Consider the following 13,874-nt stretch of genomic DNA (forward strand, 5'->3'; position numbering starts at 1 on the left):
TTATCCTGCTTGACTGTCTAACCCTGTGCCCTCTTCTCCATGGAGTGGCTCCACTTACAACACATAAACTCTCATGTGATGTTTACTGAAACATCCGTCTTTCTTTTTGCACATAGGAATGCCATCACCAGTATTCTTCAGTTACAGGGATTTCAACATTGTGATAAATTCTTCTATCCTCCAGAGGGTCCTCCCCAGCATACATTGACATCTCTTCTCTCTGACCTGCATTTACTGTCTACGATATTCTTAAAAATAATACTTTATCAGTTTATGTATGTATCTTTTAGTTTTAAAACTATTTCATGTGTAACTAATTTTCACAGCTGAAGTCACTATCACCCATTAAACACTGAGTTGAAAATAGCTTTCTAGTTTAATTAAGCAGACATCTAAGACAGTCTTCTGAGAACTTTTTATTTTACTTATTTTTGTTTTTCAATGTTTATTTATTTTAATTTTATTTATTAATTTATTAATTTATTATTTATTTATTTTTGGCTGCATTGGGCAAAGTTTATTAAAGTTAACTAAACATAGGTAAAATTACACATATTACAAATGTTATATCAAAGTTTTTTTGTCACAAATGAACACACCCAGATAACCTATTCCTAAGATACAGAACATTATCAGCACTTCAGAAATCCTTTTCACATTCTCTTCCAGCATACTTTATTTCCAACATTTCAAGCATATGCATCTAAAAATTACAGTAGGATGATTTAAATATGAAGCATTACATTGCTTTGTGAGGGAAAACTACAGGCCTTTGCCCCATACCTGTTGACCAAATAAGTTACTTCCAGAAGGAGCTACCTTTAAAATGTTTAATGATTTCTCCTAAAAGCTTTATCTATTTCTCTAAGGTATATGCTCCAGCCACTATCTCTTGATGTATGAAGTTTAGACATTACCTATGAATTCAGTTGTGAATGACGAGGATTAGTTCATTTATATACCCACATCCCTCCTTCATCCTCCAATTTTTATTGTCCTCAATTGCTAGTCATTGTAAGTGTATGGAATATTATTTTTTGGTTTAGGAACAATGGGTAGTATCTTTCAATGTCCCACTTTTAAAGCTGAGGACATTTTCACCTCAAGCTTCCCTTTACCAATTCATCCTTTCTACTTTCCTACACCTGTCACTATACTGATGACATTTCCTTTGCTTTCTGTAACTATAATTATTTTATGTTTGGTTTATAGCCACATTTCTCAAATCCAACTGCACATCAGAGTCACCTGAGACTGTTGAAAAATATTAATGCCCAAGTCTGATCCTCAGAGTTCTGATTTAATACATCTGAAGGAGTTTAGTATTGTTACTATCCAAGCTCCACGAAGATTTTAATTTGCAGCCAAGATTGAGAAACACTGTCTAGAGGGTGATTCAATAAGTTAAAAATCAATAAATTGATTTTACATGAGCATGGTTACATTAATGTTGTTCATGTCAGCATCACTATTGTAACATGACTGCATATTCTATTTTGACACACAATTTTCTCTTGAAAGTTCTAATTCCTCTTTATTATTGCACCGTTTGGTTTATATTTTCCACAAACTCTTCATCATTTATTTTATTGGATTTACTCTTATTGTCAGAGGTCTTCTTCATAGAACCCTCTGTCCTCTTGTCTTAGTCGGGTATGGAGATGTTTTCCTGGGATTTTCTTTCACTTCTTTCCAAAGTTAAATCCCTATTTTTCTGATATCTCATGTCAACCTCTTTGTAGTTGGACACTCCAGGTCTTGCTGCAGCTCATAAATGAGTTAACTGTTAAGAAATGGTACACGGAGTTCTTGTTTATTTCACAATATCTTTGTTCTGCTCATTAAATTGGTAAAAAGTATAAGAAATATAATTTGAAAATATTTTTTCTCAGTACTTTGATATTATTTCTACATCATTTTTTGAGATCTATCTTGCTGATAAAAATTTAATGACAGAATTGCTTTCATTCCTTTAAATGTTCCCTGATTTTACTCAACAAAAGAAAGTGGGATCTTTTATATCCAATTTTTATGATGACATATTTAGGTAATGATCATTTTTCTATTTATTGTGTTGAGCCACAGTGATTCATTTCAAATTGAATATAGGAAGCCCTATTATATTTTTCCTTCAAAACTTTCTTTACTCAGTTTTCCGTGTTTTCTTTCTTTCTGTAGTTCATATAGAAGTGCAATTGTTTTTTGCCTCAACTTTTCTATTATATTGGAACTTCTTGTCTTTTTTGAAACTTTGGAGAATATTTTTTCAACATTATCTCTTACATTTTATTACACTTTGCTTTAAAATTCTTCTATTACATCCTGTTCTTTTTTTTTTTTTTAATGGATACCATATACCCTGAAGCCTATCTGAGAATATTAAAAGAGACATATTTTTTTATTATTTTCAGTTCTTTTTTTTTTCCCCCTCATAGATTTCTTTTTCCTTAAAGGGCCATTTTTCTATTGTTTTACTCATTCCTTTTCCCACAAATATCTTCTAAGTGTTGCTTAATTATATTTAAGTAAAAAAATAAACAGTAGAAATACTGTGATTTAGACCAAAATTTGTTAAATAATTGGTTTTCTTTCAGGATGCATAGACCAGGAAATAATATTTATCATTTCAGACTCTTAATTGCTAGAAATTTATAAATATCTTTGCATCTGAATGCCAACACCAGTGAATTTTTTTATGATTTGATGTACAAAATAGTTCTAGTAGTTTTCTGGTGGAATTCTTAGGATTTTCTATGTATAGTATCATGTCATCTGAAAACAGTGACAGTTTTACTTCTTTTTTCCCAATTTGTATTCCTTTTATTTCTTTTTCTTCTCTGAGTGCTGTGGCTAGGACTTCTGAAAATATGTTGAATAAGAGTGGTGTGAGGGGACATCCTTGTCTTACTCCTGATCTTCGTGGAAATGCCTTCAGTTTTTCAACATTGAGCATGATGCTTGCTGTGGGTTTGTCATATATGGTCTCTATTATGTTGAGGTATGTTCCCTCTGTGCCCATTTTCTGGAGAGTTTTTATCATGAATGGGTGTTGAATTCTGTCAAAAGTCTTTTCTGCATCTATTGAGATGATCATATGGTTTTTATTCCTTAATTTGTTAATTTGGTGTATCACACTGATTGATTTGCACATATTGAAGAATCCTTGCATCGCTGGGATAAATCCCACTTGATCATGGTGTATGATCTTTTTAATGTGCTGTTGGATTCTGTTTGCTGTATTTTGTTCAGGATTTTTGCATCTATGTTCATCAGTGATATTGGTCTGTAATTTTCTTTTTTTGTGATATCTTTTTCTGGTTTTGGTATCAGGGTGATGATGGCTTTGTAGAATGACTTTGGGAGTGTTTCTCCCTCAGAAATTTTTTGGAAGAGTTTGAGAAGGATCAGTGTTAGCTCTTCTCTAAATGTTTGATAGAATTTGCCTGTGAAGCCATCTGGTCCTGAACATTTGTCTGTTGGAAGATTTTTCAATTACATTATTTGTAATTGGTCTGTTTATATTTTTTTAATTTTTTCTGGATCTGTCTTGGAAAATTGTACCTTCCCAAGAATTTGGAAATTCACAGAATTCTAATTCAGATTAGAATTCTAATTAGATTTCTAATTCTAATTCTAATTCACAGAATTAGAACAAAAAAATTTACAATTCGTATGGAACCACAAAAGACCTTGAATAGCCAAAGCAACCTTGAGAAAGAAAAATGGAGTTGGAGGAAACAGGCTTCCTGACTTCAAATTATACCACAAAGCTACAGTAATCAGGACAGTATGGCACTGGCACAAAAACAGGAATGTAGATCAATGGTACAGGATAGAATGCCCAGAGATAAATCCAAGCACATATGGGTGCCTGCTTTATGACAAAGGAGGCAAGAACATACAATAGAGAAATGGCAACCTCTTCAATAAGTGGTGCTGGGAAAACCAGACAGCTACATGTAAAAGAATGAAATTAAAACACTACCTAAAACCACACACAAAAATAAACTCAAAATGGATTAAAGATTTAAATATAATACAAGACACTATAAAACTGTTAGAAGAAAACATAGGAAAAACACTCTTTGACATAAACCACAGCAAGATCTTTCTTGACCCACCTCCTAGAGTTACAGAAATAAAAACAAAAATAAACAAATGGGACTTAATTAAACTTAAAAGTTTTGCACAGCAAAGGAAACCATAAACAAGACACAAAGACAACCCTCAGAATGGGAGAAAATATTTTCAAATGAAGCAACTGACAAAGGATTAATCTCCAAAATATACAAACAGCTCATAGAACTCAATATCAAAAAAAACAAAGAATCCAGTTAAAAAATGGACAGAAGACCTAGATAGACATTTCGCCAAGGAAAACATACAGATGACCAAGAGGCACATGAAAAGATGCTCAACATCACTAATTATTAGAGAAATACAAATCAAAACTACAATGAGGTATCACCTCACACTGGTCAGAATGACCATTTTACAAAAATCTAGAAACAATAAATGCTGGAAAGGGTGTGGTGAAAATGGAGCACTCCTGCACTGTTGGTGGCAATGTAAATTGATACAACCACTATGGAAAACAGTATGGAGGTTCCTTAAAAAGCTAAAAATAGAACTACCATATGACCCAGCAATCCCACTACTGGGCATACACCCTGAGAAAACCATAATTCAAAAAGAGATATGTACCACAATGTTCATTGTAGCACTATTTACATTAGCCAGGACATGGAAGCAACCTAAATGTCCATCGACAGATGAATGGATAAAGAAGATGTGGCACATATATACAATGGAATATGACTCAGGCATAAAAAGAATTGAAATTGAGTTATTTGTAGTGAGGTGGACGGACCTAGAATCTGCCATACAGAGTGAAGTAAGTCAGAAAGAGAAAAACAAATACCATATGCTAATGCATATATATGGACTCTAAAAAAAAAAAAAAAAAAAAGGTACTGATAAACCTAGTTGCAGGGCAGGAATAAAGATGTAGACATAGAGAAGGGGCTTGAGTACATGGGGTGAGAGGGGGAAGATGAGGCAAAATGAGAGTAGCATTGACATATATACACTACTGAATGTAAAATAGTTATCTAGTGGGAAGCAGCAGCATAGCACAGGGAAATCAGTTCGGTGCTTTGCGATGACCTAGAGGGGTGGGATGGGGAGGATGGGAAGGAGGTTCAAAAGGGAGGGGATACGGGGACATATGTATGCATATGGCTGATTCACTTTGTTGTACAACAGAAACTGACACAGTATTGTGAAGCAATTATACTCCAATAAAGATCTATTAAAAAAAAGAAAAAAATTCACTACTTACGAATAATATGAACATACTTAGGTTGTGTTATTGTAGTGGTGATGAGTTTTTTGAATGTTTGTTTTATTTGTCTTGTTTTATTTTTCTTGAGGAGCAACACCTGATTGCAGTTTCTAACTCCCTCAACTCATGAAACTACATTAATGTGATTCCAGCGTTCTGGTGTTCCCAGGTACCTGGCAGAGGTGAACAAAATTTTCTCTAAAAAAAAAAATTTTTTAAATCCATAATCCTATACCTCAATTTTTTTTCTATAATTTTGCATTGCAAATTTGTGTGGAACTATTCATATAGCCTCAAAATTAAAGAAGCAAATAATATAGAACTAGCATTAGAAATAACTTCATGCAATTACTCAGAGTAACTACAGAAAAAATAAATAAAAGATAGAAGTTTTGAAGAACACAATTTGTATACTCAACCTGTACAACACTGCACTGGACAATTACAGAATAAACACTTTTATCAGGGACATAAAGTAGGTCTTAAAATTCTCAAATAATTTAAATCCCAGCCAAAATGTTATTAGCTTTTTTCTCTGTGTCTCTGTTTTACACAGTTTGTTATATAGTTATTTGTTATATACAGTTCTAAAACTTATATGGAAATGCAAAGGAGCAAGAATTATGGAGACATGCTTGAAGAAGAATAACAAAGTAAGGAAACTTGCTCTACAAAATATCTAGAATTATTATAAAACTAAGGTAATTAAGACTGTATGATACTGGTACAACAATAGATGAATAAAAATGGAATAAAATAGAGAGCTCACAAACAGACACAGTTACACAACAGAACAGAAACAGACACACAAACACCTGGTTTAAAGAAAGATGGCACTTTAGGACAACAGGAAAATACAATAGTTTCATCAAATGGTGCTGGAATAATTAGATATTAACATGAAAAAATTGTCATGACATTTACTTTTCACCATATACAAAAATCAATTCCAGATTGATATATTTAGATGAGAACACAAAACAATACACCTCTTGGAAGATAATATAGGAGCAAATCTCTAAATCTCCAAGGCTCTGATATAGGAAAATACTTTTTCAACAGGACACACAAAATACTAACCACCTCCCCCCAAAAAAAAGATTGATATATGGAACTAAATCAAAAGAGAATGTATCCATCACAAAACACCATTAGAGAACAAAAAGACAAAACACAAAATGGAGAAAGAGTGTTGGGAACACGCTAACCACAAAGAACTCATATCTGAGTAAATAATATACTCTTACACATTAATAAAATAAATGCACCAAGAGAAAATAAACAAGATAATTAAACACACATTTCACAAAATATATTAAAAGATTTCAAAAAAAGGCCAAAGTTGCTCAATTATATTAGTAATAAGACTTACTCAAACTACTCTCCCAATGAGAAAATTCTTTGATGAATATAACATTTAGAGCACTTTTCTATAAATATTATATTACTGAATATGAAAACTTTTTATTAAAAAAAAAGGAATATACAGAACTACATATAATTGCCTAGAGCTAGAACGTTTTCAACATAAGGTGGGAATGATACAGAACATCAGTATGAAATATGAAGACACATGGTAATGGGTAGTTCAAATAATAGCTGGCCTGGAATTATAAGCTCTGGGTTCTACAATGGCTACAAAACTTTCCTCTGCTACTCACCAGCTATATAACAGTGGGTACATCATGCACTCATTGTAACTTTTTTTTGTACTGTCTTTTTAAATTTTTTTTATTTTATATTGGAACATAGTTGATTAACAATGTTGTATTAGTTTCAGGTGTAGAGCAAAGTGATTCAGTTATACATATACATGTATCTATTATTTTTCAAATTCTTTCTATTCTTTTATTTTAAATTTTAGCTCAGCATAGACACTTCTGTGTTTGTGGTAATTGTTAAACAAGATTATTTGCAATGTGTTAAATAAACATGTCGGTGGAAACTCAGGAAAATAGAACAATGCATCAATAATTTACCTCTTTTCTAATTTTATTTTGTGTTAGCTTTGGATATGTTATGCTGTTGGGAAAAGAGAAAAGGAAGAAGACAGGACATGAAGAAAAAAGAATAGATGCAATTCTTTCATGGGTCACAATACTGATAGTTCAAGCTCAGGATACATTCTTTAAAGCCAAATTCTTAAAAATCTTCTAAGTTGGTAGTAAAATAATATTGTCAAAAGTGGCCCTGCAAGTTCATGGATGACATTTGATGTTAAAAGAGAGTACATCAATAGGAAATCACCAATTATTTAGCTGATGTCTGTTCACTTTAAAAAAATATATTTACATCAATAGAAGTCAAAGTATTACAGAATGAGAAATTTCTTTTGTTTATAAGAACTGGATCCAAATCCATTTGATGAATTGACAAATACAATAGTAACAAAATCTTTGCACTCCCTCTCACCTCTTATCCCTCTCAGTACATTTTTCTTCTCATAAAAATGTTGAAAACTATTCCCTTAGCTGTGTTGTATACTAATCATGATCTTTTTTCTCCCCTTTAGGATTTATTATATTGAGTTTCTAGAAACAAATGATGATGATAGGACGATAATAATGAAATGTCATATTATTGTTAATGATATAATCAAGAATACCAATAAAAAATAAAACATACATAAAAGGAAAGAATTTCAGATGGTGATGGCTGACTGTTCATTCTGGAATGCCCAGAACAGAATTACTGTTTAATACAGCCGAGATGGAACAAAGCTTCTGAGAAGGAGAGTTTAAGGGGTTTTTATTCGGGTTCCTGAGTCTGGCCTTCCTGCAGCTCTATTCTCTGAAGCAGTTCACTCCCATACCCTCTGTGCACACTCTTTCTGAGCACCTGATGCACCAATTAAAGTTTACACCTGCAGTGGCCAAACTTCCATCTCATCAAGTGCCACCTTTAACACTCTCCACAGCTTAGGGGAACTTCCGTGCCCAGAGAATCAATACAACATGGCAGCTGCACCAGGGGTCTGAATTGCTAAGACAAAAGTACCATTTTGCACAAACGCATTCATCTTCTTCTTCTTGGGGTTACCAGGGCATCCATTGTCACCTTGGATAAACATGTTCACCTGTGTGGCACTGAGTAGAAGAGTTTCTTTCCCCTCACAAATAATCAGTGATTGAAAGGGGTTAGAACAAGACACACAAGCTGTGACTTGTTTTTGGAAATGGGACATGAATAGGGGAGAGCAGAAGTGGGGCTGGGAGGTAGATTCTTTTCTATACCTCGCGGGACCAGGACTGAGTGTTAGAGAGCTCCTGCTGGATAGTGCCTCTTTTAAAGTCTAGAATTGTAAGTCATGAGAACAAGATCATCTCAACCATTTCAGACCACTGCCTGTACATGTGCCTTTGCATTATCAGAAGAACTCAATAGCTCTCACTGTCAAGATGACAGACCTCCTAGTGAAATCACCATAGTCATGTCTAAGTTACATGAAAAATGGGACTATTTCATTTAATTTTTTAAAAGTGAATTTATAATAGTGCTTAGTTATGGTCCACAGACTATAGAGATCTTGTGTAAGTTCACCTCTAATCAAAGAATGTAGCCTCAGAAATTAAATCCTAAATTGTCAGAATTTCCAAAGTTTGATCTGCCACACCAAATTTGCATTGATGTGCACCAAGTTCGTTACTTTATTATGATAACTCTAGGCCCTCCTAACTTTTTCATTTCTTGTATTTTTTTCTTAGTTCACTGAGTTGAGACAAAGCAGGATGCAATAATCAGCAAAAATACTTGAATCGTGTTATTATAAACAGTATTTGTTTCTGGAAGAAAATATTTGTATATACAACCAGACTCCCTGGGTTCTTTTTATTACTATCTGTGACTTTGGACAAATTTTCTTAATTCCTCTGATTCAGTTGTTTTAAACTGTAACATGGGTTTGGAAATAGTATCTAACATAGAGAATTTTTATGAGGATCAATGTAAATCACTCAGAGGGGGTCCTGACACATGTACATATAAGTCATTGTTGTTATTATTATTACCATCGCACAGTACTTAGTTCTGTTCTACATTCATTATTAACTCAGATCTCCATTCTACATACCCTACATTTCCCAGTCCTCTCTCCTTTCTCCTAATGCTCTCAAAGGGGAATCATATAATCGGATCACTGTATCATAATTGTGTTGAACATGCTCAGTAGGGCCAAATATAAGGAATAATATTATCATTAAAGCAGTATCAACTTCGGATGGTTAAGTAACAAAATGTGACAAAATGTTGACTGCCAATTTCTTGGTTAGTAGGATTCTGTTTGCTTTTATTTCACTGTATTTTCCTGCATCTCATTATTTTTTTCCAGTAGTTGCATTTTATTTTTTAGGAAAATAAGAAAAAAACCTACTATTTTCATAAAAGAAAATACATGTAATAAATGGCATGGAATTTATAACATTACTCAACTGTTCCTTTGGAAAGAGTAATAAATTTTCCAAGAAGTCAAATTCCAGGAGGAAGGTCAGAGATATTCTTAACTGCGGTAAGATAATCAAAAAATACAGTATTCTAGGCAGAATTAACATTCATTTGCAAATGCATGTCAATTAAACAACTCTTTTTATTTAGAAGGTGAATATTTATTAAGTCAAAGTTTGAGAAATAAACTAAAAGGAAAGTTTCACTCCTCAATACTATTTCCAGTTGTCATTGGATGGAAAGTCATCATGCCCCCTGGTTTGTCTCTGGAAACTATATAAAAATATTTGTACTTAATTGAGAGTTGATTTTGTGATGATTACAGATCAGAAAATTTTATTTCCTCCTAAGTAAAATTTATTTGGGATCAGTCTCCATCAGTTTCCTATTCTTGCATCCCACATTTCTTTTCTGATTTTATTTTACTGTTTTGATGCCTGCTTCCAAAAGGATTTATGGAAGCAACATTGACTTATGGATTCATTTACGTATTGATTACAAAATTATGTATTAAATACTTCTCATACTCCAACTACCATACTCAGATGTTAAAGAAAACAATGATGCACAAAATACATTCCCTTTAATCAAAAATTTAATATCAAATGAGTTATAACAACAAATATATGTTACTGAAATAAATTACAATAAGGTGATGACTATGAGGGAAAAACACAGCAGTCTTCTCCAGAAATTCATTCGCCACATTTACTATGACATTTAGAAGCAAGAGTAGGCCTTTGAGATTAAAAAAAAAAAATCTTTTGATTTGCATTTGTTTAACTTCACCTTACCCTTTAGACAATTTATCCAAGGGGCTTAGAGACATAATTTATAAATCACCAAATAATTTCTCAAAAAATTTGTTTTGTAAGAATATTTATATGAAGTAATTTTTTTCTGTAAGTATATAGAATAGGAAAGAAATTTGTACAAAAGTGAAGTAGGATGAGTCATACATAGGTATTTCTTTGTTTCCACAAGGTAACTCAGTTCATTTTCATTCAAATATTTCAATGTATCCCCCACCACCTACTTACCCAAAGCTCTGGTAAGTGTTTTAAGTAAAAAATAGTAAAAAAGCACTTAAAATTTAAATGAGGTCAAAAAATTATATATTGGCTGTTTTGAAAAAAATTGAGACATAAAATACTGTTTAATAGAATATCTCTAAGTGTCAACAATATTAGAGAGATTAGTTACTGGGGTTAAGGAAAGTTACTGGGGGAAATTTGAGATGAGTTTTGGTAAATTAATTCTATTTCTATATATGTTAAAAAGGAATTGTGTCTCTATCTCCATATGCCTCTCTTTAACAAAATGTCATTTGTTTTCTTACATGGTCTTGATTTCTGAAACACTCTACTTGTACCCAGGAATGATTGGTCATCTGACCTATCCACTATCATTCTTTCAAAATATTTCACGGTACTCTGTATATCACATGGCTGAGTCAGAAGGTAGGCCAGACTTAGAGGAGAGCCTGAATTTCCATTATCATGTTTCTCTTTACATGAACTTGCAGACAAGCTCTCATTATGAGGAAGGAGAGATGTTTCCTGCCGTAATGTGATGCTGTCTTAATAAAATTTTGTAACCTGCAGTCTTTATATTTTGCTTTTCCCCTTCCTCTCCCTTTACTTATTTGGGAACATTTCATCTAAATCATTGCTAGTTGGACAGTCTTTTCTGAATCATAATGTGCTCTGATACCACTATCAGTGAAAATGGTGTTGTCAACATTTATGTCAACAATGAGGTTGTAATTTTTGACAGTAATGTTCCTTGGGCTTGATCTAAAACTCTCTATTCAGGTTGACAGAGCTGCCTGTCAGAATCCCTTCTGCCTGACACTTCTAAGTGACTAAGAACTTGGTGGGACTCACTCTAGGAAAAAAATCTCATTCCGAGTTCTCCCATTAGGTCCAAGGCTCATCTGAAAGCACTGTCCATGTTACCCAGAAAGAAATGAATGTATAAGAGCAGGAACTTGGGTCAGCAGAAGGTTGCTGTATAATGTTCATAAATATCTGTGGAAATAAAATGCACCAGTGGTGATTTTTCCTGAAGGCTGGATCTTGTCAAGCCCTAATGCATAAATCTGAAACCCCATTAAAGAACATTGGTATTACTTCTTGTTTCAAATAGTATGTTTCAACATAACTTACTTCTTGTTTCAAGGTACAAAATTATGCTCTAAAATTTTATGATTTGTATGATTAAAGTGCTCCATTTTGAATGTTTCTGCTATATCATACTCATCACTATGCCCCAAATGTGTTGTGTTCCTTCCCTCATCCATTTTTTTCATCAAATATTTCACCTTCCAGAAGTTACTTCGACTTCTCTGTAACTATTGGATTAGTAATTTTTCTTTCTTTTTCGCTGCACTGCCTGGCATGTGGAACTTCCCTGACCAGGGATCGAACCCATACCCCCTGACATGGAAACACAGAGTCTTAACCCCTGGACCACCAGGGAAATCCCTAGTTAGCAAAATTTAAGGAAGTATAAGATCACAAAAAACTAGAAACTGGTACACTCATATATTACTCCTGACACTGTAAATTGGCATAAGTTTTTTCAAAAGCAGCTCAGGTTTATATAACAAAAGCTGGGAGGGGGGAATGAGTATATACTATATATACATATTAGTATATACAAAGTGTACGTATACATATATATACACATCCATATCTTTTCCAATAATTCTGCACCTGAAAATACATTCTAACAGGATAATTCAAAATAAGATAAAATCTATATGCACAAAAGCATTCATTTCACCATTATTTATAACAGCTAAAATTAGTTATAAGTAAATGTCCAATAAAAAAGTGCTAAGCACATCATATTACTTCAAATTGATGAAATCATATGAAATATTAAAATGTATTAAACTCCCTTTATTATTTTCTACCTCTGTGACCACACCTCCTCAATCTTTCTTTTAAACTGCTTCTTCTTGTGCAACCCAAATATAAACATCTAGCTGTATTTATGCACTATTCTGGGTTATGCAACAACACTGAGAATCATTCCATGATACCACACTTCTAACTATATTATGAGTATTACTTCAATAGAAACATAAATGCTTTGTGGACAAGAACTGTGCCTTTTATCACTGTATTCTGGAGACTAGAATATTATAGACTATCAATAAGTATCAACTGAATTGTTCTACATTGAAAACAAATGGCTCTAATTCTTTGGTAAGTAACAAAAACAAAATATAAAAGAATATTTACAATATTGTAAAAGATTTAAATGTATTGATTATAGGAACCAGGAGTCAAGAGGTAAGAAGAAGAACGAAAATATACCAAAATTATATTGCTGTGATTATGAGTAATTTAAAATGTATCATTTCTTTCACTGTTGTTATAAATACAAGTTAAAAACTGATACTATGTTCAATACTCAGATGTATATAATAGATCTATTAATTATGAGTCAAATTCTATAAAATGAAGAGGTTATTTCTTTTTTTTTTTCTTTTCTTACATCTTTACTGGAGTATATTGTCTTCAAAATGGTGTGTTAGTTTCTGCTAGGTAACAAAGTGAATCAGCTATACATATACATATATCCCCATCTCGCGTCCCTCTTGTGTCTCCCTCCCACCCTCCCTATCCCACCCCTCTAGGTGGTCACAAAGCACCGAACTGATCTCCCTATTCTATGCAGCTGTTTCCCACTAACTATCTATTTTATATTTGGTAGTGTATATATGTCCATGCCGCACTTTCACTTCGTCTCATTTACGCTTCCCACTCCCCGTGTCCTCGAGTCCATTCTCTACGTCTGTGTCTTTATTCCTGTCCTGACCCTAGGTTCATCAGACCAGTTTTTTTTTTTAGAATACATATATATGTGTTAGCATACGGTATTTATTTTTCTCTTTCTGACTCACTACACTTTGTATGACAGTCTCTAGGTCCATCCACCTCACTACAAATAACTTAATTTCATTTCTTTTCATGGCTGAGTAATATTCCATTGTATACATGTGCCACATCTTCTTTATCCATTCAACTGTCAATGGACACATAGCTTGCTTCCATGTCCTGGCTATTGTAAATAGAGT

The sequence above is a fragment of the Eschrichtius robustus genome, chromosome 14 (assembly GCF_028021215.1).
Source record: "Eschrichtius robustus isolate mEscRob2 chromosome 14, mEscRob2.pri, whole genome shotgun sequence".
In the NCBI taxonomy this organism is placed as follows: domain Eukaryota; kingdom Metazoa; phylum Chordata; class Mammalia; order Artiodactyla; family Eschrichtiidae; genus Eschrichtius; species Eschrichtius robustus.